Source organism: Hylaeus volcanicus, chromosome 3, assembly GCF_026283585.1.
Source record: "Hylaeus volcanicus isolate JK05 chromosome 3, UHH_iyHylVolc1.0_haploid, whole genome shotgun sequence".
Lineage (NCBI taxonomy): Eukaryota > Metazoa > Arthropoda > Insecta > Hymenoptera > Colletidae > Hylaeus > Hylaeus volcanicus.
This window is the reverse complement of record NC_071978.1, coordinates 29,375,560-29,401,557: the sequence shown is the minus strand read 5'-3', so window position 1 is coordinate 29,401,557 and position 25,998 is coordinate 29,375,560. Positions and strand designations below refer to the sequence as shown.

Sequence of the window (25,998 nt, the reverse complement as noted above, 5' to 3'; positions counted from 1 at the left end):
TTTACATTCTTAGCCCGACGCAGAGCCGTGCTATTACCGACATCGTTATCAAGCATGGCGGTCGATAAACCGAAATAGAAATTATTTAATAAAGAAATTGTATACGTTACACGTATCATTAGCTGGAACGCGCCTGATGAGCCCGATAAGTCGCGAACCGTTTCTTCAACGAATCAGAATCGCGACAACGCGTACATTCGCGTCAAACCAACTGCCGACATTTTAATAGTAGCAGTTTACGCGGTTAGTTCGCATAATTGCGACATTGTAAGGCATGTAGGTGGTACATAGGAGAAAGTACTTAAGCTCGCATCAGCTTTCCACGGTCGAGAGTCTGGTAATTGCCTTAATTACGACCAAGTCCGACTTGCCCGCTTATGCATGACCGTTAGTAAATCCTTTTTTACCTTTGTTTTTTTCTTTTTCGTTCAAGAGAACGTAAGCAGCTAGGATGGGAAGCGGTCAACGTCAAAGGCGAGAAACAATTCAACGAATTTACGGCTGAAATGTCGGTTTTTTCAAATATCTGTGTTCATCGCTCAAAGAACGGTTGAAATTGCTTGTGCGCGGAAAACGTTGAACTCTTTAATCGCTACTCTACTCTTGATTTACAAAGATCCGAAAGTGTACAGGCAACCGCGGAGAGTTTACGGTGCATGCTGATAAGGCGAAAGTACTAAAAATGGCAGGAAATCGAGACGACGCGGCTCGAGAGAACAAGAAGAGGAGAAACGCAAATTTCGTTCTTCTCGGACTTAATACGGCGGGTATTTATTCGTTTCCGCGAACGGAAATTGAAACGTTCCGAGTAGTAGGATCTTCAAATGTAAGCTGACCCAGGGCAAATACCGGACTTCGAGGGCTGCTCGGCCCCTTAAAAATCTCCAAAGGCGATTAATATTTAATGTCGCGAGAGCTACGAATCGCAGCCGGGAACATGGTTTGCGGAGCACTAAACGCCAAGAGGAGCCTCGTGGAATTATCGCGAGCAGTTAAAGGATCGCACAAAGGCAAAAACTTGCGGAGAACTTTGTCATTCTCGGGCGAATTACGTAACAGCCGACGCTATCTTCGACGGAAGAGGATTAGTCGACCGGAAGTGAGAATTTCCGATCGCGAATATTTCCGTCGATCGAGCGTTCGCATTCGTCACTGTCGATCCATCACCTTATCGAACTGGACTAATGGCTAACCGTTTCTATCGGTGACGTTTATTTGCAAATAACGAATGGAAACAAAAATTCCATTAGGTTCCGCTGTTAAATGCATCTGTAAGTTGACTACGATTTTCGACTTTAAGTAATCGCGAAGCCGTTACTGTGAAAGTCGAGATTGTCCAAACTTGTCATTCTTTTGCGACGTTCTTTGTTGTCCTGTCTTCGATTTAAAGGAGTGAAACACAGAGAGGATTGAACAAATTATTTTCAAAACTTTTCCGGCAACTTGAAGAAACTCCGGAATAGAGGCCCACGGGTGCTCGAGAGGAGATGACGAGTCCAAAAAACAGCCCGGGGAACGACGAAACCCAGTTCCTCGCGGGTAACTTCCCTCTGTCAGTGAATTATTTAATCGCTTGTACGCATAATTACTCTCTAAACTTGAAATACGGAATTCGCTCAAGTTCGACGGTCCTCGTTTAAAAAAAATGCCTAGAGACGACTTTAAACAGGCTTCATTTCGACGAACATTATTTCCCGTTAGAAATTAATCAGGACTCCGTCGATCGTAAAGAAAATCTCGACGTGTCGCGGGCGTTGAAACAAGTGGTTGCTCGCCGTTAAAGGTAGGCGGCGAAGATGGTCTCGAATTGGCACGAAAATGTTAATAGCAAAATTATTCAGCCTTGAAGTTTGTCACGCGAGTGCGATTCTGTGTACGACGTCCACTCGGAACCGAGCCGTTATTAGCATAGTAGCTTAGCTTCGCGTGTTACGGCAACCGTGAGCACGTACACCATCGTAAGAACAACAACCACACGTCCCAACTTACTGGAACACGCACCTATGCGCCTATGGGGACCCATAACTGCCTAATAACGTCTCGTTCCTTATATCACGCTCACCCGCAACAATTGCAAAACTTTGTACCTCTGACAATTAACCTAGTCTCCGAAAATCGTTTCAAGGAATGAAAAAAAGAAGTAGATGCGTGGAATGTCGCGCGTTACAGGTATAACATCTTGGTTGCAATGATGAAATTTTATTAATTCTTCCTCGATATTTGGAAAATGACGCAAGGGTTTCGATAGTTACTAAAAGGTATTCTGAAAATGATATGAATAACTTTCTTTTTGTATTTTATACTCAGTCGTGCAGGTCGTACCAGAAAGAGCTTTTGGAGTCACTTCCAGAATTACAGAGTGTATCGTTATCGCTATACATCCGTTAGCAGTGGTATTTGGGGAAAGTGGAAAGAATGGGCACGTACGGGGTCGGCTAATGAGCGGTTGACCGCCGAAGATTCATAACGCGGAAGTTAACCGTCGGAGGTTCGCGCGAACCGCTAGATAAAACCGCACACGAGTCGAACTGCATCAGCAGCCCTGTAGTTATTAAGTAGCCGAGCACGCGGAGAATGGAGAAAGGATATAAGGAAGGGTGGAACCGAAATGGCGAATAACCGGTCCGACGCAAGTATAGACGCTGGAGAAATTGGGTTAAGACGGCACCACCGGGAACAGTTTCGGATTATCTTGCACATGTTACCCGACTACATTTCCTGGAGCCCAATGAGCTGCCGGTTCCCACCACTCGAATATTCACGATCGATGTCGCGAATAACTCGCTAGACGACATCCGGTGGGATATATACATCGGGCGCCAAACAAGGAGAAAAGAAATTTCATGATTTATCGGCGGCAGTTCTGATTTATAGCGACCGCACGTCTGCGCTGCCTTCTGTTTTATTTCCTCTGTCGTTCACCGCGTTGAACGCTGAAATACGATCCCAAAGCACGATTTATTCGAATTCTGTTTCATTAATGGAACGACCGATCGATGAAATCAACGATTCTAAATTAATAAATAAAATAATGTGGTCTCCGCTCGACTTTTGTTCGATTCGGCAGTAGAAACTAATAAACCCGAGAAAAGAAGATTGCGAGATGATCGTTCTTCTATTAAAGTTCCAGTTCCAAAGGACGAGTCTGATAAGCCGTGAAAGCAGAGGAGGTGCGATCTTCCGTTACCTCTTGACAGTTACGAGAAACTTGGAAAAAAGGACCGATACGAAAAGCGTCGTTTACGTCGCTGCAACATTTTCTTGAAAAAAGTGCTTAAAATGAGACGATGCGCGCGAAACCTCGCGAGACTTTGTATCGTCCAAAAATAACAGCGGCGATATAAAAAAATAACTCCGACGATGTAAGAAATTAGCGCGAGCTCTTTCGAAACATTGAATCATTTAGTAAACAGCGAGAGAGGGAGAGTATTCCGCCGAGTGAGTCAAGAATGGAAACAGGCGACACTCGTAACTGTACGAGCGTGAAATTTATGCATACTTGAGCGAGTAACCGGCCAGGTTGGATGAGAGCAAAAAGGGAGGAAAGTCAGTCGGTGCTCTGTGTCGCGAGTGGAGGCGCACGCTGGAACTCATCCCCCTAGTTTGCGCGCCTCGCTCGAGCGAAGTTACTTTGGTACCGTAGCCGAGAAGTCGACCGGCCTGCCGAACAGGCCAAGAGACCGAGAAGAGAACGGCATGCCGGTGGGATGAGTTTGCTAAATGCGACGGACCAACCTATGCATGCTAATGCCTATCTTACGGGCTTGCTAGCACTAAGCTTTACGACACCTGAACCTGTGGATCTCGAATCCACGACCGATCGAATCGCCTCGCCTCCCCAGGTTAGATGGGGCCTCGACGCTCTTTGCTGGTCAAAGAAGCCAGCGTTTTACTCTTGATATTGGACGTCAGCCATTTGCATTAAATACCTTCGCACGTTGGATGGAGCATCGACTCTCGCAACGATTACGGAGAGAACGCTAATCGCGCCGGAAACACGTACGAAATTGAATGCTCGCCTACATTTTAATACCGTATCGATGTTCGTGGGACGTGTCATTCGTCACTCAACGAATGACTATCAAATAATTAGAGGGTAATTTTTCTTTAACACTTTCCGTGCTATTGCTTTATTATCTAATGCATATTAAAATTGATAACCTTTTAAAAACAAGTTTATTTAATCGTAAAAGTGTGGGTCGTATACGACACACGCAACCTGACCGGAAAGTCTTCAAAAATCGGTCCGGCACGAAAAGTGTTAAACGGATAACGATCATGCCTCGACTACATACAAATTTCGGGGGTTGCATTATTCGTGAATATTCACTATCCTATAGTGCACGTGTGACTATTTGGTAAAATGTGGTTGATCGATAAAAGAACATGGAGTCGTGTTACCTTGTTCCGTTGTTTCTCCTTCCGCAGAAGCAACCGGAAGTGCTCGGTTGGTAGCGAATTTTCAAACGGCCGGATAGCGCTATAAGTAATGCGAAGCAGGGGCTCACGATAACCAGTAGTATTCTCGTAAGCCGGATTAAACGGATTAAGCGGCTGTCTTCGTCCGGGTTGTTCCTTAAGCTCACGCACGAGGTTTTGAGTTACACGTTAAGGATCATTCCTTACTTCCAAAGGGCGTTTGCGAGTCAGAACTGGTATGAAAAAGCAAAAAAGAACAAACAGCTATATAACGCGTGTCGTTCGGCAAATCAGTTGGCTCGGAAGAAAGACGAAGCTGTCTCGATTCATTCCGACAAATTTGAAAGGTTGCAAAAATAAAGCGCAACGGATTTAGATCGTGCGATAAAATATGAAGGATCACCGATAGGTACTTTATTTCCGCAAAACTTCGGATCGTTCGAAATGCGTCGGTTGCCGAATCTTTCTTACCAGAGGTAAAATTAACGGGAGGCATAAAAATAACATCAGAAGCTAAAACGCACTGTTGCTAAATTGTATCGCGAAATTATACGTATCATCACCTGGACGGGCAAGTGTTTGTTACAGAAGTGCAATATTAAATACTCGAGATTGCGCCGTGAAATTTATTATAAAAACGATTTCATGAATTCCGCTTTGAGATAATGCACGTACTTTTATTACGGCGTAGGTATCGTTATTAATAACGAAAAGGCCAGGTATTTAGTTGAAAGATAAAAGGACGGGAAAGCACGTTTTGATAGTTAATTTTATACGAGAAGGAATGCCGAAGATGAGAGTGAGATCCTGCTCTTCTTGCGAACGTCTCCACGACCCTGTCTCTTTCTCTTTCAGGCTACGTGAGAAGATTCCACCTTCCCACTGTCTTCGTTCTACGACCAAACTCTCCACCTTATTCAACGCATACATCCTAAGATCGTACTACATACTTCGAATCCACCACCGTCGACCCAAGTCTCGGGAAGAGATTCCCAAGGGATACTGCCTCTGACTAGGTTTCAACGTAAGGAATTGGAACGCAGGGATTAATGTTTCGCAATTAGAGATCCAATGGTGGATTCGCCGACATCATGGTCGAGCAACGTTCAAGAAATCTCGCATCGACACGCGTGTTTCTGCGTCTTCGATCGACGCGTCCACGAAACTGAGCAGTACTATTTGCGCTTTGGATCTCTCCTCTTCGCAAAATATTTACCGGAGCTCCGCGGAATGTACTTGATATTCACCGACAACGCCGTTATTAAACGTGGCGTTTTTATATCGTACGTCCCCCCCCCCCACCCTCCGTCGCGATAAACCCCAGGGATGCTAATAAAAAGATAATAAATACTTGAGCGTAAAACTCGACGAGAGGAAAACTTTTTTCCTCGATGCACCGTCCAAGACGAGGAACAACTTCGGGAGCAACTTCCAATCTTTAACGTTATCCTTCGCGAGAAAAGAACACCGGTCGTTGTTGTCCCGACAAAATCGAACACAATTTACAAAACACCGTCTCCCATACCTTTCGTCTCTCTGCATAGTGATCTTTAATTCAGCAATATACAACACGAAATCCAATATTCCCGTGCTGGCGAGTTTTCTACAACTATGTTTGTCCATTGTCTCCATGACTCAAGGAAGCACTTAAATGGAAGGACAGAGTTCGACTCATTGACCCGGTGCTCTTCCAGGATCGTCGGTTCTTCTCCGTGCAATCGAACCTATATTGAATTCTATTCAATCGTACATTTGCTCCTGTCGTTCTCATACTTCTAGGCGAACTTTTTGTTCTCCCAATCGACGACCGGTCACCCGGTTGTTTAAGAATGCATACAGTCGATCTTGAGGTGGCTCGAATGTTCGGTGTTCGAGAGCCGTCGCACGTCATAGCGTAACATGGCATTAAGGGGTCAGAAACCGATGCGAAATTACAATTACAACTCGTAAATTATTTACGAACACGCGGACCGACTAGAATGGACGTTGCAAGGGGATAGGGAAACGAAGAGGAAGGAGTGGGAGAGGAATATAGGAGTGATAGAGAGAGAGAGGACGAAGGGTATCGTCCTGAATCGAGGGTGCTGCTAGTCGGGTCAAATTGCAACAAATTAACCGCGTTAATCACCCCGCGGTGGGACTTGACTTTTCCCGCCGCTCGAATAACCGGATGCCAGCAGGCCGCCATCGACGGAAGCGCAATTATTGACCGAGTCGCCACCGAGAACCTGCCGCTTTTTACGTCCAGCTATTCTAAACTCTGGACGGGTCAACGGGGACGCGGAGCGCCGGGACGCGTTAAAATTTTTAAGTTTACGCGCTTGCTCAGCCGTTACGTCGCCCGTTAAAATCGGTCAACGGAGGCTGCGACTGCTATTTGTATTTTTTTCCATTTAATCTCATTCCGTTTTCGACGTTCTTTTGTACCTTTAACATCGACGCCCATAAAACACGGCGCGTTATTAAATTCATAAATACATCGTCGTGATATCGAGGGCAATCGTATAAATAAAAGAACAGGAGGAAAAGTTGGTGGCGCGTAGTCTCCGTCGTACGGGGGCAGAGAAAAGAAGGCCACTCGGAAATCAATCAAAAACGTCGTAAAAACCGAATGACCGGTATCTTCCCCTCTCGTATATATACGGAGAAAAGAAAAATAGAAGAACGAATCTTTATTCGAGAAAAACTAGTTCGGTGGATTCCTTTCGTGCCCGAGAACTCTTCGGGCGAATTCGTCGGTCTCTTGTTCTACGTTGATACACGTCGCTAACAAGGGACGTTCGCGAATCCAAAAATTCCGAAAATGTTGAAACATCGTGCGCAGCGAAGGTAGTTTATTCTTAACGCAAAACCATTTCGCGCTTGTGGTATAACACGGTTTAAGAGGTGAATTTACCTCTCGGTGAGAACAATTTTTTTTCTTTTCATTCTAAATAGCTGCAGAATTATGGTACACCACAGAAATATCGTATAAAGGTTCAAACTAAAGTTTCATCTTTTGTTTGCGTTTACGTAACTGTATTCAAAAACATGTCTCCTCTCGAGATATCTCCAACCTTAATATTTGAAGGGTAATTTCATCCCCTCGGATCTTATTATAATTACAACGAAAAATGATATTGTGTTAGGGACGATGTACTCTACTTCCACGCAAAATTTCAACATTTTTCGTATTTCTGTGTTCTCTACCTTCCCTTGTATTATAAGTAACTCACGTCACTCGTGGCATCATTGAAGCGTTGAATGTTACTCGCTGCTAATGGCGGAACTACATCAAACGTACTTTGCGCCCGCTCTTGTACTCGTTGTCGTCGTTTAATATTTCACCGTTTATACCATACACGAGTTTGTGTAAAATCGACGCCTCCGCTAGCATCGGCCGGATGGCGACGATGTTGGCACGACGCGACGGCACAGTTTCCATCGCCAAATTATTGCCAAGCTGGCGCGGCTTACCATGGGCGTCAATTGCACGCCAACATCGATAAAATTAACGATTACACGATACACTTATCGAACATTCGTTCCCACCTATCGGTAGCAACGAAAACTATTTGAAAAAGAATAGTCGGCCAGTCGGAGACTGTCGGTCTTCGCGAAACAACGCGTCGTCGCGTCTAGCCACCAAAAACGAGTAATTTCGTACGAATTTACCACCAGGTTAACGGAGAAACTTTTCCAATGACAGATAGCTTTTCGTGTCGATTCGAACATTTTTCCGCGATATACGCCAACAATTGCCGAACAAGGCAATGCAATTGCCGCTGAAGGAATCGGAGACAGCTCACGTGCAACGAGAAATATACACGCGTTAGGAGGCAGGGAGATCGAGAGTTGGAAAGGTGGAAGAAATAACGCACTGGCCGTTCTTTCCTTGCGAAAACTATCGTAATTCTTTTCAGTTCATTTCGTGTATTGGAATATCATGAAAACAGACTTTATGTGCTCGCTCGCGATACAACGTCGCAGCGCGAGAAGAATGGTAGCATTTGAGAAATGGCGAACGTGCAGGGCCGAAGATGCGGAGAGAGCAACGTTGGCGTTGACTCTTCGTCGTTTGACCGTAAACCCGAAATCGAAGAATGCGCTACTCCATCAGCAGTAAACTCTCGCATACTTTTTGTCCCCCGAAACGCCTTAGGATCTGTACACTCGTTTACAACCCAACGTGCTCCGAACGATCGCCGTGAATCGAACAACTATTGTCGCGACTAAAGAGGACCTTCCACGTGTAAATTCAACTTCCGTCAGACATTATTGTCCCCGAAATATAACGAGTAGGAACACTTTTTCGTTATTTAACTGCACGTTCGACTCGCGAAGGCGACGATCACTCCAGCACTATCACGGTATGCACACGTACTAGTGACGTTATCGAGTAGAAGAAAGATCAAATAAGAGAAAGCAAGAAGCTATCAGGTAAAAGAAAAAAGAACTGGTGACAGAGAAGGATGGAGGAACAGAAAGTTGGCTGGAAGAGGGAGAAGTCTCGCAAGGCGATATATCGATAATCGATTTTCACGAAATCGACTGGCAAGTTCGTAGCACGAGAGCGATATCGCTTTATTACTTCGCGAACGTTTATATATTATTCAACCACCTAATTTATCCTTGCTGTCCGAGCGTTTTGCACGCTCCGCGCGTTTCTTTTCGTTGTGAAATTGGGAACAAATTACGCCGTGCTTTGGAACGTCGATCTCGAAAGTTTAAAGAAACGATTGAACGCGATTCTTGGGACATCTATCCACGGTTATCTACGGATCTTATCCGATATTGATTATTTTTGCGTCAATAATATAGCGCGTGTTGATCTCCAATCGAATGTGAAGAAAATTCGAGGCAAGTAGCGGCTTTATCCACATCTGTACACATTACGAGAGGATCCACAAACAGACATAGCGCAGTTGCAACTCAATTGTTCCTTTATTTTACCGGTGTCGGAAGCTTTGTAAACTCGTTCAACTTCGCAGGATCGCCCGAGGAAACGGATCGTGGAAAGCATTCGCCGTTCGACTCGAAAGGTACCATTTTCCTGCCTGCGACGACTAGTTCCCGTATTTGCAAACATATTTCCCCTCGCAGGAGGAAAAACAGTTTCGTAACCAGCGAAATTCACTTGGTCGGCGAAAAGTAGACGCGACGTGGCTTTAGCAGGGCAAACGCGAGCCCTGAGCAAATGAAAAAGACGAAACACCTCGTTGCATAAGTAATGCGCATCGTTTGCGGATCGCGATGTAAACTGGTGCGCCGATATATCGCCCGCGTACATCCTTGCCCTCGGGGTTAAAGGTTCTATGTACGAAATGACTCCGTCTCCGGGGGGATGATCCAGCTTCTCGCCCGCGTATTTTTCCCACCGTTGTTCACTCCAGGTTCTATGAATTTCAACAAATCGTACGCGCAAATAAAATGACAACACGAGGGAAATTGTCGACGTTCCGAAAGAAATTACGTATAGTGTGTAGGCGCACGAACATCGTCGGAATACGATCGTACAGCCAGAAAAGGGGTCAAGGGACGAAGGGATTGATAGAAAAGGCAGCCAAGGGAGAAAACAAATTTCCATTCCCAATGGAGACTTGTTTTTTGGAATTCGATGTAGCACGCTCTCCCTCGGAATCATCTAACCGATCTTGTTCTCCGACACGCATCCAGATCGCACAAGTGGCAAATACCAGCTCGGTCGAGCTGGCGTGCACGAAAATATAATAAAACTAGAAACATAAAACGAGAGATCGGGGTGGGGGGGGGGGGGGAGGGTTAAAACAATGCCGGCGTATCCGCGAGGCACCGTAAATTTCCACGCAGTCTATACTCGTGCATTGTACAATCGAGCAGTCGACATAATAACACTTGGACACTGACCGTAAATTTACTAGCCGGGGGTAGGTACCACGGATTAAACCGCTATTGGTATTCTCTTCGAGTAGGATACCAGACCAACCTTCTCCCCTTTCTATATGCGCGTATTCACCGTCATAGAAGTTGGTCCCAGCTCTAGTACTCTTGGCTTCGTACGTCGCGCCTTTACGCCCGAGATTGTCGTTTTCGTTTCTGACTGCTAATCAAGCGTTCGCGGCTTCCTAATTTAACAAAATTGCCACGCGTAATGTACTCTTCGTTGGAAGATTCGTCGAGTAGCGATGTACGAGGGTGGCTCGTAAAAGAAAATAAGACCAACGCCCGTAATTGTTGGCTGCGTTGTATCGATTCGTAAGTGCGTTGGAAACGGTGAAAACGTATGGTGCTAGCGTTGCTCCGATCGTTGGAACATATCGATCGATGTAATCAAGACCGATCGCGCACCGATTAAACTTCTCTGCTGAAATTGTTTGCATTTCATCGCGTTAAATACTCGTCGCTCTTCGCACGTTCTAGTTCGGTGAAGTGGTCAAAGTTTCTTAAGTGTATTCCACGTCTCGTTTTCTCAAAATTTCAACCTCTTATAGGTTCGTTTGTAAAATACAACAGAAATTAATACATACAAGGTAAGCAACGTAGAACGTGGGAGATTTCTTCATTTAGGTTGATAGATCTACGATCTTTAGGGTCAATCGCCGTAAATGACACGGAGTTATCGAACTTCCGATGCAACACGATGATTCATGACCGGGAACAACGAGAGTTGACCCGAGACAAGAAATTCGATCCCACCCGGATGAAGGGGTTTTCGATGAACCATCGATCGATCGAATCCCTCCATGAAACCGGTTGGCCAATGGATACTAAAGGCGCCGTTCAGAAATCCCGAAGTCATCGGCAGCAGGAATCGTCTTGGCTCTCGAAGACTTTAGACTCGCTTGGCTAGATAATGCGGCTCGCGTCGTGTCGCTCGGTTAGAATCCCGCCAAGTTCTTGCTCGTTCGGTATACTCCTCCTCGCTCGAGAGGAATTCCCAAAATTGCCGGCGATTCTACGGACAAAGACACAGCGGGCAAAGTTTCGATTTCCGAGCTGGCGAGGATCTAGGAACACGAAACGACAACACCACTCTGCTGCCCCAATTAAGAATCCAACGAACAATCGTAAAATCAAACCGTTTAAGTTTATTACGATGCTATATTCCCACCCGTCTCGCACTATATACTAAGTCGATCCACTAGTAACGTGGTCTTTCCGAGGACTGTGCAATCGATAGACAAAATTGAAGGGTCACCCTCTAAGTTTTCGCTTCTATTTTTCACTTTCCAGAAGGTGAAATATATTTGTTTTCCGATTGTTTATTGTTCGAGGGTTGGTACAGAAATAAAAGTTAAAAATAATAAACGGGCCGCAAAATTTACAGACTTCGCGCACACGCGAGAGTTGGCGAGATCGAAAGACAAGTGACAGCTGTTAATGTTTGATAAGGTTATTTTGTTACTACCCATCAATTTCATTGCCTCACAGCATTTTCATCGCATTCTCCCTCAACTTTTCAAGCTGTGTAACGGGACATATTTATTTCTGTACCCATCTATTTCATCACCTCGCAACATTTTTCACCATCAAACGAGACGTGAATTTTGGCTGTTCGAAAATAAAAAGATTTTCAATCTTAAAATCTAATGGATGTTTGACTATCTGCTTTCTACCTTGCAGAGATACTGACAGGAGCTGCATCAGGTATGTACTTATGGGACGACCTACTAGCATGGTGTATTATTACACAATGCCACAACATCGCAACATACATATGTCATGCTCTATGACGCGCACTCCGACCAGCCAAGTCAAATGCCAGTCGTTTCAAAAATAATCTAGTACATCTGCGAGGGGTCTACAGCACCGAATTCTACCTATATATGATATCAATCGAACGACCTTTCCTAAAATATATCACTAGAATGAGAGCATGACGTACACGATTGCACAAACCGAAACCGATTCAAATGACGTGCCCTTTATCGAAACATGACTTCTTTTTACCCCTGGGGTTACCAAGTTTTATCAACTTCTTCGGTCCGATCCTGTACGCAAACATCCTATGAATTATGAAGCAGCAAGGACATAAATATAAAATAACATATTTCACAAACAAAAGTACACGCGTAGACGTACGAGGGTACGTGATAGGCAAGAACGTAAATCCGACGCAATGATACATCACCGTAATGAAACCGCGGGACGACAAGTCTCTCCCCGTATCGTACATTCGCTCCCTCCGAATCTCTTGTACACGAATGTGATTTTCCTCTCGCGGCGTTTCCTTCGTTCTCCTCCACGTCTACATTCCTCGAACACTATTGCCGGAGTTCACGTTCCCGCTACATCTTATAAATCATGGTTTACCTTTGTTTCCCCGAACGAAGTCTCGAGGAAAACACGGGCCAATCGGCTCCGCCGATACCGCGGCGCAGGATGGAAATCCTATTCGTTATGTCCCACCGTTGACTCGACGAAATCTCGGTATTAGCCGTAATTGAACCGCCCATGAGATAAAACAGGATCGCGTAGCCACGATCGGAGTTTGCGTTTGTCGTCGACGTATCGAGACAGGTCATGGGTTTCATAGAAAATTATTCGAGTGAACAGCGGAGAGGTTAACGAACCGATAGATCATCTCGCGATGACGAGATCGTGACATCTTCTAAAAACACATCCGCGTCACGTTAGCGTCCAAGATAGTCGAACTCGAGACGCACCGAGCACGCAAACTCCGAATGTTTCCCGTGTAAACACGAGAATAATACGATTCCCCGGCTGCGACTTCATTCGAGCGCGCGCCAACTTGACGCAATAATGAACTCTTGCGATCCTGTAGCCAGTCCTCGTTTCGAACTACTTAGAACTTAACAGGGCGAACTTAACCATGAGAATACTTCGAAAGTGGAGAGGGCCGAGACATAGATCGTCACCGTCCTAACGACACCTGAGTGCGTCGTTAAGAGTTCGCGGGGAAGAAAGCACCCCCGAATCGCAAACGACCGGTAAAGGGTAGACGGAGAGAGGGCAAGGCAGGGCCGAGAGAATGGAACCAGCATTGGGAGATCGCGCAGGGGGAGAAATCGAGAGGGCCGGGTGCTGGCACGAAGGGAGCTGTGTAGGGCCAGGTTCATGCATATGCCACAATCTCATTTGACTGCATAATCACATGCTGGCCCGCGGGGATTAACCGTGTCAACAAGTTACATATTTTTCCTGTCCTGCGTCTCTCTTTTGTGCGCGGTCGACAGCGGTGGTAGTCGCGCGATCCATTGTCTCGTCGTCGCCGATTCGCTCGCCACTAATTCGCGACAATTGTTTGATTCCCCTATCTGCCAACGGTAGCTCGGTGTCAGGGGACCCTACGATACGAGAAGCCTGTAGCTGTTTTGCCGTAATCCTTCGCCTGACACATTTAGCTTTCTATGGAAATAATCCAAGTGAATATCTGACACAGCCTTGCTGCGACTACCGATACTCCGAGGGCAAATGATACGCGATATCAGGCCTACTTCTTGTAACGCGACAAAGTTCTGCCCTGAGTTTACAAATTATGGAAATTCGATTTCACACGTTCAAAGCACCGTAACGTTTAATTATTGAATTTATACGTAACAGCCGTTGCCGCGCGAATTCAACAATTTTTGTTTACAACGACTAGCGTAATTTACAATTTATAGCAAATAAAAGAGGAAAAGAACGACAGTTTTCCACGTTTTTAAATTCCTTTTTTGCTACAAATGGACCTTTTACCAGGGGTTTTGCGCGTTTATATTAAAAGAGTTTTTGAACGTCCATTCTGGCATTAATTTTACAGCGAAACAAGCCGAGGTTTTCGCGCTTTTTACACCTAGCTTAATCGGTGCAAAACATGGCTACTTAAACACATTGACAAAAGAAAACGGGAGCACAGAATCCGTTTTTATATCTTACGATAGGCGTCACCGCGATGCACGTATATTCGTCGACAATACGAGAAGGTTGAATAATATACCGTCGCGATCGAGGATAGGTCTCGTCTCCGAAGCCTCGGATAACCTACATTCGAAAAAGATCGAAGAACGGGGTCACTTTTAGCCGTGGCACTACTTTGATTTCGCTTTTTGCGTCTATAACATCTATGCTCTGACTGCATTTTCAACAATCGCATAACCCATCGCTCGACTCGACTCGAATAGAAGAGCAATAAAAACGCGATTAAACATTTCTTCAACCTTTCCTATGCGAACGAAAGATATATCCAGTTCGATTTCGCTGGGTTGTATCATATTTGCGTACCAAGTATCTCTTGACGGCAGTTGGAAGATCGTAGACCATTCCGTTGACTAGAAACAGCTCGCATCGCTCGAAGGACAAGGATTTTATTTGAAAAAGTACGATAAATATCAAAGCGTTCAACGCATTATTTTTCGATACAAGGAACCCGTGAAATTAATGAAATTTAACGGAGTAACGATATCGTTCGATACTTACAGTGTTATTAGATCATCCGTACGCGACGCCCAGCAGATTTCAATACATAAGCAGTTTACACCGGAGGATTGCTGGTTCAGATTCCATTTGTTCCGCCTGTCACTTCATGACGTATGTCCCATCCAGCTCGACGTTCGCTCCACCCTTTCCGTAACGTATTACAACGCTTTATATATTACATGTATTACACGCGTCTACCCTGCTCCTCCGGTTGAACAGCACATGCGAATGCAAGCTCGCACGCATTGCGTCGGACGTCCAGAAATATTGTGCGAGATTTTTCACCGCGATTTTCCCTTGTTTAATACTCGTAAACAGAGACGGGGCGAGAAATAATTCGCGGCGAGTTTCGGTGCGATTTGTGCGACGCCCCTTTCCATACGTTGTGACAGGGGAACCAAGTTCACGACGAGTTCCCAAGTAAGCGTCTTAACATCATGAAATTTCGAAGATACTCGATTAGAGACCGTGGCAATACCAGTCTTCCGAACATCCCTCGTAACATAAACAAGGGTATCCTCCCGGTCCCCGAGGATTCCGGCGACAGGGAGAGCAAGAGGCGGAGGAGAGTTTACTGGACGCGAGTCCTCCAACGACCTCGCCAAACATCGTTAATGAACGCAGCCGGTGCTCGAACATAGCGATCCGACCGGTGTCTTCGAACTTTCAACAATTCACATTAGACATTCTTTTGGAAACGCGGCAACGTTACATCCAACAAACGGAAATTGAATTCACCTTCTGTTTGCGAGATGCGACATTCGAGCTAAATGGTTAGGAAATAACGAGAAAGGAGTAGGACGAATGGTCCCTGTTCCCGAGATAGCTCCTTCATAGGGGAGACATCGTGACGGAGACGAGTGTTTCACTTATCTCGCGATCACTTAGAAAGCAATCCTCCGCGCGGTGGTTGCAACCCTTCCTAGCAAGATTGCATATCTTCGCGGCACAGCTTTCGCGAGCGAATCCCTTGACGGTGGCGTTAATAACGCACCCGGAACGTGTACGTATGGTTTTTCCAGAGCGTACCCGTCTCGCCAGCGTCGTTCATCCGTTTCCCCGGGCCTGCACACATCTCTACTCTTCCCGAGCTTGCGTCCTGCTTCTTCTACCTGTTCCTTTTCTTCCACGGTACATACCGCATATCAGGACGTGAGTGCTCCACGGCCACGTAGCTAATTATCCCCAAGAGCGTGCGGCCCTGAAGGTGATCTATTCGCGGTAGGAAATTTCTGCGAGCGAGACAGCAGCGGCTCCGGCAGAGATGGCAGACCGGAGGAAGGAGATAGGGGGCGGTCTGCACGACGGGGGAGAAGGAGATACTCGTTTTCGCGGAATGCAAATGAGAGGTAGAAGAAGAAGAAGAAGACGAAGGAGGGAGAGAGAGATAGAGAGAACCGAAAGGAAGGAAAGCGTCCGACTCTCTCCGGTGTTCAGCGCAAGGTACGGAGCACAGGCTAGAACCACCCCCAACGACCAAGGGAGGCCAAGGGAGGAATGAGAGATGTAAGGTAATTAAAGCGAACGTGCACCACCTTGTAGGAGATTTAAAAGCTCGTAACTTTTTATGATTTACATTCCTTTCATTTAGTCGCACGTTCCTACGGATAGACTCTTGCTGCCGTTCCATCTTCTTCCTCTCACCCCTTCGTTCACGGTTTCCCTTCTATTTCTTTTTCACCATCCCGTCCTTCGCTCCGGTTTGCAATCTCGAGATTACGCGCGACAAGTTTGCCCCGCGCTTTCGTAACGCGAGTTCCCAACTTTAGATCTTTCCTTCACCGGCGCTCCTCGATTAAGCTTCCCCGAGAGCGACGATTAATCGAATATCCCCTTGTTGTACGTTCAATCGACGGTTAACGCTCGGTTCCGCGTTACGTGCGACCGACTTCGCTTCTTTCGCAGCGGCCGGTACGTCGCGAGTTCCGTTCATCGACGATCCAATGCTTCTTACAAACAAATCCGACTGCTCTCGACTCGGAACAACGGCTAAAGTATTCCGTTATGCGCCATACGTTTCGGCTCATCCCGTCTTCTCCGCGCGAAACGCTATTCAATTTCTGATCTAAGACGTCCGTGTACCGTTAGACGTAAATGGATGCTTATTGCAACGCTTAATAGCAACATCGGGTAACTAATGTCGTCAACCGGATTCGTCGAAACTCCGAAGTTTACCAACGTGACGGTTGCACCGTCGGTCTCTGTATCGCTTCTTCCACCAATACGGACGGAACTTGGGCGAAGCCTCGTGATGATTTCACGACTCCTCCCGTATAACTGGGATTAATCACGAGCACGCTGTGCGGCTAGAAACTTAGACCAAGACGGTATCGAGTTGTATTATATTATACGAGCATGTGCACAGATAAATCCGCACGGGAATGAGACCGCGTCTCCCTTATGTACATACATAATACAACGACACGGTGAAATTAGGCAAAACCAACTTTGGATGCCAACTTCCCACTTCCGACCTTGTCTTTTCTCCCTATAGAAACCTCGTGCACCGACGACCGGCCGTCTCGTCTGTTCAAAGACAATAGGAATATTAGAGATGCACTCTGAACACGGTTGGCATAGTTATCGATTAACTCGAGCGTACCGCACTGACAATAAGCCTGCGTAGAACAGTGGCCAGGATATGTGCTCGATCGCCGATTCACAGTATTACCGTTGCTCTCTGGATGTAAATGACCATGTTAACGAATTTATCGTCTTCGACGGCGCACCGTTGAGCGCTACGCTTTCGGGATCGAAGACAACCGTCGCACAGTTTGTTTTAGTTTAACGTTTCGCGATTGGCCGACCTAGGGGCGAATGCTGAGATCGAATAATGACATTTATGATAGTTCTATGCTTCGTTCCGATTAACGTTTTTTACTTACTTTTGGTTACTGCTATGTCGTGATGGTTATTAAAAAATGTCTCGTAAAAAGAACTTCCTTTTATATTCAATTTTGAGAGAAGTGACATTTTTCCGATTAGTTTATGCGACGAAACAGCCTGAAATGGCGTGAGCTTAATAGCAGGCCCTAAATAAATTGTGAGATTCGTAGAAAAAATAGCCCACCGACAAGTAGGGAGTCTCTGTTGGATTTACGTCGACCACAAAGTGTTAATGGAAGAAACGAACGAACGGGCCCGGGGAAATCGTCGACGAACGTCGGCCGCAATAACGATCTATGAAAATTTAATTCCCATTTCTCTGCTCGAAACGTTCTCTCTTCCATCCCCTATCTCACCCCGCCCGTCCTCGTTACGCCGTTACGTAATTTCCATGGGCAACGATTTCGCGCGCAATTTCCGCGTAATTGTGCATTTAAAACCGAAAGAACAACCCTCGATGTTCTTTCACGGTATTAATAATCGTGTCGTTTGATTTAGCAACCCGCTCACGGCAAAATCAATCTCAGCCGTTGAATCGAAAAGTGCAAGCTCTCCCTTTGTAAAACATTTCGGCGGAAACGACGCGTGATCCTGAAAACATTTCACGACAGCTGTAATGAAACATAATTTCCCTTAGCTTTTTTTTGTTATATGTACATTCAGATCGGATCAAACCTGCTTTGAAACGTGTATTTTATATTATCGAGCGCATTTGAATGCATTTAAGCGTGTAAAAAGGTACGCGTTTGCCTTTTCAGAAAAGTTTCATTTCATGGACAATGTATTGGAACTTTTCTCTTTGAAAATGGTTCCATTCACACGAGTTTTCAAAATTATAGTATAAATTCTGCTTTTCGCCACAGAGTATATCTGTTTTCCTACGCGATATTTTTATGCAATTTTTGTTTTGTTACACTATGTTCATTGAAATACATTTACCGCATAGTAAAACAATTGAATCTATTCTATTTCTGTAAACGGTATAAACGTAACCGAGGAACAAAGCGGCTAAATCCGCAACATTTCGTGGAACACCCCAATAATTAATAGGTTGCTGTACTTCATCGACATTGTTCGAGGAAACAAGTACAGGGTGGAAATAATTAAAATCGACGAAGCGCAAAATGTTCAGCTGTGAATCAAAAAATGTGAAATCGGAGTAATACAAAACGGATCGGATTGATTTGTCGCGAAGCCACGAGCGATCGCGCCTTTCCATCCGTCATTAAAATATGCATCGATGTACGCTCCCCCGGATGAATCACCAATCGCGGATTCGTTTTTCCAATTTCCCACGAACCGCGTCTGCAGAGATTTACGCGTGACGTCGACTCGTACCGTAAATTCGAGGAGGACGTTCGGAGATTGTAAAGAATGGAGTAGCCCATCCACGGCCGCGGATATTGTCAGCAATCTTGTCGTGACTTATCGAAACCGATTAAAAAATTCAGCCATCGATTCGCCCGATGTTCCCGGTAACTCTCGTTACGATAATTATTATCGTTATCAAAGGACGCGATGCTGGGACGGTAATAATAACGATACGTTTTCGTCGCATACAGATGAAAACTGAGAACAAAAGAGAAATGCGCGTTTAACTGTAGCGTACAAGGACTTCGAAATAATAAGCTATTATTAAATCTAATTCCGAAGTATAGTTAGTCTTCGGAAACTGAACGCTGATCATTTTCGTACGACTGTTAATCGATAAGAAAAGACGCGACACGATTTGTTCGTTTCGTTGTTATCGAAACTTATCTTATTATTAACGTGGACTCTCTTAATTCGATTGGATTGAAAACTGTTACGTAGGTTGGGCGAGTCTCGGAAACGAGGAGGACCCCTTAAGAGTATTGGATGATAAATAAAGGAATTTTATACTTCTACAGAACGGGTAGAGATAGATGTCCATGAAGATACACTATCGACTCTCGATTAAACGACGACTGACGGAAGGCTGCTCTCACGGTAAACCACTTATCTACTGAAATAATGAAGAACCCATTTCGATGACCAAATATACCATAGTTGACCGAATTTGGTTCAAAGTTCACCCGAGACCTATAAAATATGAGCAATCATTTCCATCCGTTGCTACAGAGTATAAGCCGAAGATTGATGTGCAACGAATAACGAACCGATGACGTCTTTGGCTTCCAGCCTGTGTTTTCAACCGTTAGTCTGCAAATTTCGTCGAGTAAAATTGTCTGGAAGCACGGATAATTGACCACGAGCCTGAATAATTGAACGTTTCGCGCGAATGTCGGAAGGTGAAATAATCGAGTACGTATCGCAGCCGATGGGATATAGACGCGCCAATATTTAACTTTAATTCTATTCATAAATCTTGCCTGGCTAAAAAACGTACTAATTCATGGCTTTGTTAAATCGACCAAGACGATAAATTCGACGGTCGGAAAGGGGTCAGAGAGGTTCGCGGCGTCGAATGTTTTATCGATTTTATTGACACGGTCAACGTTATTTCGCTGCAACCCGATGATTCTTATATCGTAATCGCAGACAGCAGGGAATCCACCGTATCCGGACTAGTTTCTATCTGCTGACCCCGCTGGTTCGCATAACCTGCCTTCGAACATAAGAGGCCGAGGTATATTACGGCAGCTTAAAGCAAGCCCTTATACCGTAGGCGTAATCCCAATCTTCTCTCCTTTCCGTCGACCTGTCAGCCGGGTTAACCGACCGGCGAATTAATTAAACTTCTATTTACGATATCGATGAATCAGCGATATCGCCGAGGAGCGTCTGCCTGGTTACCAATGCTTAAGGAGCGACGTAATAAATTTTCAAAAAGTGCTCCGCCCAAGTGCTTACCTATCCTTTTCCCCTAACCGCGCCACTCCTGATTATCGGGGCTTGTTCCTTACTTGTAATAAAAAGACGAATCGAACAGAAGGGTGTTCCCACCCGGAGTTCCTTGCCCGATAAAATAACGGTAAACGTCATATCGGGAAATATGGTCGCATTTCCATCGACTTCCGCGCGGATTAAAGAAAAAAATTCCATTGAAATCTATTTTGTAACGACTAACGAGTGATTTACAAACCGAAATATTCGGTTATTACAAATCCATATTCGAGTAATCGAAACGGTGATCAAATAAGGTCAACTTTATATAGCTGCATCTAATTTTACATGCCACCTTATTTCCAGATAACCAATATCCCACGTAGTTCGTATTTAAAAATCTTTTACTAATAATCGATAAATAGCACGTTGAAAGTTAAGAAAGTTGAAGAGTTTTAGCGGGATTTGAACTCGGGTTAAAAAAGTTGCCACACAACTAACGCTGCCATTACTCTGTAACCGCGTTTTGTTGAAGGGGCTCGTACGGAACGAGCAAAATTTCCCAAATTTTACCCTCTTTTTTCTGAAAAGTTTACGGCCGTATTTGGGTAACATTGTACCTACGGTTCTCGTAGGCGTAGAGCTGCCATCCCATGTCGATTTCTTCGACATAGGCGTCCGCCACTACCGACCTTTCCCTTGTTGGCAATTTCTTAGACTGCCTTTCGTAGTACGGGAATTTTAATATAAATATCGTGCACGTGTAACGAACAAACCACAGACGAAACAGCGCTGGGGAGCAACTGTTAATCACGCTTGGCCGCCGTACAACCACGGCAAACGAGAACTGCAGGTACGTATTTTGCAACGCTTCGTGGAATACACGCTACGACCCCAGGGATTTACAGAATACATGAAATCATTGATCGGTAATTTACATCCTGGATGAAAAAAGAAATAGACACGAAAGAGGACCAAATAAACTACCGCTGGTCGATGAATCTCAATCTCGGCCCGATCGTCAAGAATAAATTATACAATGTAAACCTGTCAAAACTCCGAGAAGGTGGAAATATTAGTTATTTTTTTTTTTTTTTTTTTATTTATAAAAAGAGTTACCTGTTTAAAAAGTATTCACCATAATCCTAGACCGAGGACTGTTTGGAGGGTGAATCGCGTGCGGCCCGATATCACCGCGGGATTTAATATTGAAAACGCTGAATCGATACCGCCGCTCGCTCACCGATTGACGATAATAACAATAACAAATTTCCGGTATTCGCTTAAAACTCCGGCGTAGATCATCCGAATCGCGAGCAGTAATTTATTTTCGCAGGCCGGCAACGTTTTGCCACGGGGAGCGTCGAGAGGGGATGGCGAAACCGTGGACGGGTACGGAAAGTGGGGAAAAATTTGTATCCGTTGCGGGAATTACAGAAACCGAAGCCGGGCAACGGGATAACAATGGCGGCTGGTTAAGACGAATGAAAGTAGCGCGAAATTCAACGCGAAAGAGAAGAGGAGCGAAGGAATTTTTCCTACGGAGAACAAAATGCGCTCGAGGAACAAAGAAAGAAAGGGGAAACTAAAGGTATGTTTAATGTCTGGCGGCCTCTTAATAAAATCCTTCGCGCTTCAAGGAGCAACGCGAATACGAGTTACACCAGGGGGTTGGTGCTTAATAGAAATTTACGGACCGACGACAACGGGGGATAAACATTGCCGAAGGTTTCAACCGGTATGACGAATTATTAACTCGTTCGTTGACCGTGCGACGAGTAATGGACGAAAAAGTCTGCTCACGGAACGAAAAGCCCCCAGCGGTATGATTCCATTGAAAATGTTGACGTTAAAACGGTACGATATCCAGTGTGTCAAAGCACCCCGATTCTAGCCTCTCTCCTCGAAAAGGATTCCTTTATCCAGGATATCGGTCGAACCGGACACGATTTTCATAATAAAAATTACTAACGATACATGGAATGTCGATACACCCGGTGGCGGCGAGAGAGAGAGAGAGAGAGAGAGAGAGAGAGAGAGAGAGAGAGAGAGAATCGTATCAGGGGAAAAAACTCGTTTCCCTGTTGCAACGCTACAGCGTCAACTTTTTGTATATGCATAAATTCATCGGAGCACATCGATCTCCATACCGGGCGTATTTTCCGCGTAAAAGTATTATAAAACACAAGAGCGAAAGTCAAGGCCGATACCGCGAACGTTCCATATTTTTCCTTGTTTTTTTTTATTTTTTCAACGGCGCTAATATCGAGTAGCCGGATACGTTTTACCGCGCATAATGACGCGTCGCCGCGCGGGGACATATGGCGTTTCGATTCGCACACGCACGCGTTGCGTCGCGGCGTGTTTCCGTGGCGGTGCTGCGTCCTATTGTAATAATATACCGGGTGTCCGTAAAATCCGCGAACCGCAGACACCGCACGATCCGACACACGTGACGCGCAGCTCGCATTCGGCTAGCCGGAGTGCGCCGGCCAAACCGCCGAACGCTCGTTCTGTCCGGCTAATTTACTTTTTGTATTTTCCGTTTAAATTGACCGACCGTGCCCGATAGGTGCACCCTCCCTCCCTGCCGCAGCCCAGCCGAAAACCTCGTTCTCCATTCGCGGCCAGCGAAGCTTCACTAACCGTGAATGCCAATCTCTTCGTCCACCGCGAGGCGATATCTTTTTTTTTTTCGTTTTCGACCCCCGTTCCATCCTGCCCTTCCGTTCTCTCTCTCTCCCTCTCTCTCTCTCTATTTCTCTCTGCTCTCGTTCGGTTGGTTTCGTTCGTTCTCTTGCCGCCACCCCTCTTCGGGCTTTTCCGCGTGTCCCCGTTCCTCCTCAATCGCACCGGACCACCGAGTTTCCGGTCAAATTTTCCCGATGGACGTAACCGTTCCCGTTTGGAAAGAGTAGGCGCGACTCCCTTTACCCTTTGATGGAATCGACAGGAACCCTGTTCCCCTCCGTGCACGCACGCTATTCTCTTTTCGGTCGAAAAACGGAAATCTCGTAACACGGCGACCGCGGCATCCGAAGAAAATAGGCCCGCTTTTCCGCAAACTGACAGATGTTGCGCGTTGTTTACCACGATAAAGGGAAACGTTTATGGTCCCCGATTCCGAATAGTGTAACGCGGCGGTATTGTTGAACGAGATTCTAGCTAGCGGTAACGACGTTACGCGGATGCCTTCGATCGGAAGGGTAATACGATTCGATTCTACCGTTACCACGGCCGTTCGAGTTTTCGAATCGCTCGACCGGAAGATTCCAAATGAACCGAACGCTCTTGCGCCAGCGACCAAGGGAATTACGAACATGTCTTGGCTCGTAGTAGCTCGGTTCGATTTCCGTATGTCGTGCGTCCCAAACGTCTTCCTCGTGTCCAGAAGTTTCGACGAGATACCAAGATTTATTCGCATCAAAGCGATATGGAGACGAGTAAACTATTTGCTCCTCGAGGGAGAGGCTACGGAAACTGCTCGCCTGGTTTGTTTGAACGATAAATCCACTTTTTCTATTAAATGCATTCTATGGAAGCTCCGCGATGCGTTAGCTCCTCGAAATTGAATCGGTGAATTGTTGGTTCGGTTATCAGGAAAGCGTTGGAAAGAAAACGGTGCAAAGTAAAGAAAGGGGGGCCCGGAAGTTGAAAGCGTGCTTTCCGATTTCGTTAAGTGCATTTCCTGAGTTTAGAAGGGAGAAACAAATGTCAATTTTTGTGTCGTTCTTAATTCAATAGAACGACGAGAACAAGAACTACTGCAGAAAATTCGACCGCTTACAATAACGCCTCGCAGTTTTCAAATTTTAATCTGTCGACTGGTTTGTTTTCGCTAAAAAAAAAGCTGTCCACGCAAATAGAAACTGCAATAGATACAATACAATACAATACACGCGGCAATAGTATGCTTGTGATGAAACTACGCACAATAAAAATATAAATCGAGTTAAAAGTTGAAAGGGTCGTGAAATTTAATAGATAGGGCCGCATTCGACCTGCGACTCGCTTATCCGACATGCCTGACGTAATAGCTTTCCCGTACCCATGCAATAGTCGACGGAATATCTCGATGACGCTAGTTTAACTAGCCACAAAATTATTCTAATACCATCAACGATTCCATTAACGAAATGATTAAGCCGAATAGACGTAATTTTCAATGGACTGAGTGGATTAGCAACAAACATTAAACAACCGTGTCGTGATTATATTTAATTGGGTACAGCAATCTACCAAATTAATTGCGATACATAATACCTAGTAGTAACTAACTGAATACCTCATTTCAACGACCTTTACGTTTAAAAACTAACGTCAAACGGGTACATTTGTTCCGCTGAAATTCGCTTATTCGATGTAGTTAATTTGAATAGAGCGTCGCGGCAGTAGTATGCGAGTTATTTGATAATCGACACAAACCCAAGCGCCGCGCGTGTCTTTCGAAAATGTTACGTTGTAATGACGGAAAGAGAAGTTGCGCGATCATTCGAGGAACCAGAAGCGACTAATTATCGATCCGACGTTTTATTAATGCTCCGTTAACCGCAATCGCAGGTTTTGTAAATGAGGTCGGCTGGAGAAACGATTGCAAAATTTGCTGCGCTAACGTATACATTTGCGGCGAGCAGCGGAGCCGTCAGTTGTAAAATGCTAAACAAACCGAGGGTGTCCGTTCAAATAACGTGCCCGACCAGCGTCACTAAATAACCGCTCGAACAAGCAGTCCGGCCTTGTTTTCCCCCAAAAACCGTTCGACTTTTCCCGGCTGGCTTTACGCCGACGTCTATTTTCCGGATTTCTGAATTAGCACCGCTTCGTTCCAACTGAAACGTTATTTCTCTCACCCAACGAATGAATCCATTCCGAATACTAATTTTGCGTCTGCTTTTGTCGTCAAAAAGTTTGTTCAACTAGTATTCCTTTAAATTTCGGCAAATGAACAACAACAGCGTACGGTACGCTGTCGAACTTCATAAAGTTCAACGAACCACTCGCGGATCTTAGTTTAAAGAGAAAGAAATAAAGTTATTAAAACAACTAGCATGAAAACTGCGGTCCGAACTATTCGAATTACCGTTAAAAAATTAAAAAGTGCGCAGCTAGTCAATAAACTCATTGTCGGTCTCGCTCGCGCAATTTGCGTACGCGCGTACCCGACCCAGCCTCCGCGCATTGCCGAATAAAAGCTTTTTCATTTTATTTTTCAAGTTTCATTTGATCAATGTATATTCATATGACATGATTTTTAACATTTTTTCACTACTTTTCAGGCGTAGTACAAAATTTGTCCATTTCAATGAAAATATAAAATTTCACGTTTTCGACTACATGCATTCACCTGCCACTCGAAAAACATAACGCGTTAGGCATCCGGGAATGTAAAACCTTTTACACCAAGGGACGAAGATAAATGAAGCTGCTTTCATAATGAACAGCTCGTCCCCCTCGAAAACGCGGAAGGATTTAGGGAGCTGATCTGATACAGCCGGAACCGAAAACAAGGGA

General features: G+C 45.2%; 1 protein-coding gene across 5 annotated transcripts in view; it reads right to left on the bottom strand.

The window, feature by feature from the left end:
• LOC128873666 (zeta-sarcoglycan) overlaps nt 1-25,998 on the bottom strand; it is a 137,644-nt gene that overhangs the window by 95,092 nt on the left and 16,554 nt on the right. Inside the window, exon 2 of one of the 5 annotated variants that reach the window (XM_054117387.1) lies at nt 4,402-4,652. The exons of 3 other annotated variants lie outside the window; for them this stretch is intronic. The gene's annotated coding sequence lies outside the window, so the exon portion shown is untranslated. Of the gene's footprint in view, nt 1-4,401; nt 4,653-7,634; nt 7,663-25,998 lie in introns of those variants that run through there. One more of the 5 variants, XM_054117389.1, reaches the window with a different exon arrangement.